Source organism: Corvus brachyrhynchos, unplaced genomic scaffold (assembly GCF_000691975.1).
Source record: "Corvus brachyrhynchos isolate BGI_N302 unplaced genomic scaffold, ASM69197v1 scaffold26, whole genome shotgun sequence".
NCBI lineage: Eukaryota > Metazoa > Chordata > Aves > Passeriformes > Corvidae > Corvus > Corvus brachyrhynchos.
Window position 1 is genome coordinate 2,495,255 of NW_008239324.1, and position 3,908 is coordinate 2,499,162.

Below are 3,908 nucleotides of genomic sequence, written 5' to 3' on the forward strand. Positions count from 1 at the left end.
CTAAAGAGAAGGGAACGGAGCTGGGGAAGGGGCTGGAGCACCAGGAGCGGCTGAGGGATCTGGGGGGCTCAGCCTGGAGGAAAGGAGGTTCAGGGGGGTTCTTCTCGCTCTCCACAGCTCCCTGGCAGGAGGATGGAGCTGCGGGGGGGTCAGACTCGTCCGGGCAACGAGAGACAGGACAAGAGGAAAGCTGCGCCCTAAGATGAGCCAGGGAAGGTTTAGGTTGGACATCAGGAGAAATTTTTTCACCAAAAGGGGTTAAGCATCGGAACGGGCTGCCCAGGGAGGTGGTGAAATCACCGTCCGTGGAAGTGTTTAAGGAAAAGCCTGAAAGTGGCACTCGGTGCCGTGGTCTGGGTTACACGGTGGTGTTTGGTCATAGGTAGGACTCGATGAACTCAGAGGTCTTTTCCAATGTAATTGATTCTGTGATCCTGTAAAACTGGCCTTTATTTATTTGTTCCCTTACATGAGCTGGAGGTGGGTGTTACTGGTGTATGTGCAAGGAAAAGTAAGAGAACGAGAATTAAGTACAGCAAGACTCATTGTGGCAGTGCCCCTTTCCACAGCTGCCCGCTGGAAATGTGGCCTTTTCCAGCTAAAAAGATCTTCAGGGCAGTTCACATGGTAAATTTTTATTATCGTGCTTAATTGCGCATTAAGAGATTACTTGATTCCATCTGCTTTCTTAACAGCATCCAACATTTAAGCAGTAAAACTATTTGCACAGAGTGAAAGTGTTTCACAAACTGTGATCTGCTCTAAAACAGACACCCAGCCGGTGCTGCCAGGAGCGACCAGCACAGCAGCTCGCTGTGTTCCCTGTGCTGACAGGAGCAGCAGCACTGGGATCTCCCAGCCTGTGGAACACCCAAGTGGATGTCACGCTGCCCATTCCCTCATTGGGAAAATAACGTTTGCAGATGGCCTGATCTAGCAAAGCTGTGGAGGGTCACGTGCCTTTATTACTTGCATTTCAGTGAAATGTAACAAAATTCTATCGTTCATTCAGTTTGATGGTGTCTCCAAATCATTTTACCACTTGGAAAATGAATTAAGGTTTCTGGAAGTGACCCTGTAGGAAAGAGAAATTAATGCCTTCACAAAGGGAACCTTGTTCTTTCCGAGCTGGACACAATGCTGGTTTGTTCTGTAGATAGATTGCAGCTGGGACATCCTCACACATCACCCAGCAGTCCAAACCCTGCACCCAGGGCCTGGGTGAAGACTGTGCTCAGCCCTATTGGAGCCAGAGTTTACAGCTCAGCCCATGCTGAAGTGCTCCCTGACTGGGAAGGGGTCACAGGGAGGAGCAGCTCTGAACAAGAGTTTTTAGAAGCAGAGGATGTAGAACAGAAAGCCTAAACCCACAGCAATGTGCATGAAGTACCAGGAGCTTTGCAACACTTGTTGTTGTACATACCCATTTACAAATATTAGAAGGCCACTTTTTCTGGCTGGGGTATAATTATCCAGGATGTCAGGTGTAGGTTGAGGATCCAGAGGACACATTCCCAGCTCTCTTTGAGGATAATGAAGGCAGAGAGCACACTGCTCCTTGGCTGCAGGGGAAAGATGTATTTTGCTTGTCATTAATACTCAGGTAATTGCAGACCTAAGGGAGCAGTGGTTTAAGTTCTTGCGAAAGCTGTCATTGAGTGGCCTGGTTATTAGAAAAGAAAGACACCGGTGTGTTTCCCTGCCTCCTGCACAGATTGTTGCAGAGGAAAACATTGTTGCATTTCTGGTTTTTAACTCGTCCTCGTAAACACTGTTTCTGCTTCCTCTTACTGCCTATGTGGGGCAATGGGACAAGGTGTAACAGATAATATCCACTTCCAGAGAACAAATTAATTGTTATGCCTTATTATTTGTTCCATTTAATGAAAGTGTTAACAAAAAAAAACCCAAACCAAAACAACAACAAACCAAACCACTCTATCAAGGTCCATTTGTAGCATCTCTGAGGTAATTATATGTATGCATACCCGTGGCCTGATTGTCTCCCTCAACTACGTATTTTTCTTTTAATGGAGATACTTATCTTTAGTATTTTTTATTTGCAGTCACTCAATCTAGATTTGTGTTAAGCCATTATAATAATTCTGTGAATTTTGCTGGGCTAATTTATGACTTAAATTGGTGCAAAAGAAGAATCAAACCTTTTTGGCCCTTGAGATTTCATTCATAGCAAAGGGTGTCAGAAGCAAACCAAATGCCACTCATTACCACGTGCCATGTTACCACATCAAAAAAACCCTACAAGCCTTGCAGCCACTTGGCAAAGCACATCTGCATTTCCCCTTGCTTCTGTCAGCCTAGAAATGATAGAGTGTGTTACCATATTCAGGGTAAATGTTTCATCAGATTGGTATTGCAACCACTAAAAACATTCTTTAACAAATTTGTGATTAGCTGTATGGTTTTATTCCTATTGTCTCTGCTGCAGGAGGATACTGGGATTAGCAAATGCAGATTTACATCACTGTTTTTTTCCTCAGGTTAAATACTGACCAAGGGAATATGTCACATTTGATTTAAAAAGCATACACAAGACAAGTTCTTATCATTTATTTTCTGCATTATTTCTACATAACATAAATAACACATTTATTTTCTTAGATTACAGGTTGTTTTTATGATGAGTGTATCCCCTATCCTGTCATCTCTACCAGTAAATGTTAGCTCCTCAGAAGTCAAGTAACTCCTGTATCCAAACCCATGATCATCCCAAAACAACCCTATGAGTACTAGAGAAGAAATTCTGGAGACAAACTCTTAGAAGGAAATCTATAACAATGGTTAGACTTTTGATTCATTGCCACCTTTTAATTCCAGGAATATATTTGTGGACATTTGTTAAATTCAAACTTTTTCAGATGAAAAGAAAAAACCCCAGAACTGATGCCAATATCATAAGTCAGTCTGCCCTTCCAGTACTGATTCCATATTACTTATAAAAAAGGAATTCAATTTCTTCTTTAGAAGATAAAATTCTATTAAATACTAATGGTAATATGCTTTGAAAACACTAAAAGTGACTATTTCTGCAGAGACACCTTACTGAAGGGTTTCTTTCCATTTTATGGAACATGTAAACCTTTGAATGCCCAAAACTGCATATTTTAACTAGATCTGACCACAGTGTTGGGTTTTTTTACACTAAAAATGCCCTGTATATTCTTTTTCCTAACAAAGTGCAAAAGCTTAAGCAGAGAAGCAGAGGTCTGGTTGTTACAGAGCAGACAGCAACAGTGGGTGATGTTTGTTCAGTTCCTGCTCTGCCACAAACACCTTTGGTAATCTCAAACAAGTCACCAAAGCCCAGACTCTCATGTGGTGGGGAGGCAGTGTATGACAACAATTTCATTCTGTTTCCTACCTGTAAAACACTGTGAGCAGCACAGACACTGAGAGAATGTGTGTGTCAAAGTGAGAGGCACCTCAGTTGTGTGGTGATAGAGCAGATGAACACCCAAAATGGATGGATGTGCACCTGGTTTACTTCATCAGTAAAGATGTCTCCAACAGCAAAGATATCTACAATGAGAAAATACAGTTTAAAGTAAAAAAGCTCTCACTTAAAGAAAACTCAATACCTCAAATCAGGAATACCCTCAGGGGGGTAAAAATGCCATTTCTGTAACACAACCAGTCACTCTGTACTTGGCACTTGAACTTTATGCTGAAGTGTGCTTTTTAATTTTGACTGTGAGTGAGAGTTGTGCACTTTTATTAGGAAGCATCTGGTACAGGCAATGATAAACACATGTGAGAACGTGGATGCTCCTAAGCAGACATAAAGTAAATGCTTAGTTATGGCAATAACAGCTTCTAGCTTCAGTTACTGTGGGGTTCAGATGAGGCCTAAATTAGATCTCTCACTCTTTACCTAAACTGTTTGTTGC

The 3,908-nt window shown here is 42.1% G+C and overlaps 1 long non-coding RNA gene across 1 annotated transcript; it reads right to left on the reverse strand.

The window, feature by feature from the left end:
- Positions 1-615: 615 nt before the first annotated feature.
- On the reverse strand, positions 616-3,885 carry LOC108448338. Its single transcript, XR_001864192.1, has 3 exons — positions 3,383-3,885; positions 1,424-1,562; positions 616-1,075 (listed from the first exon to the last, which is right to left on the reverse strand). It is a non-coding gene; the product is annotated as an uncharacterized LOC108448338 (long non-coding RNA).
- Between the last annotated feature and the right edge of the window lie 23 nt (positions 3,886-3,908).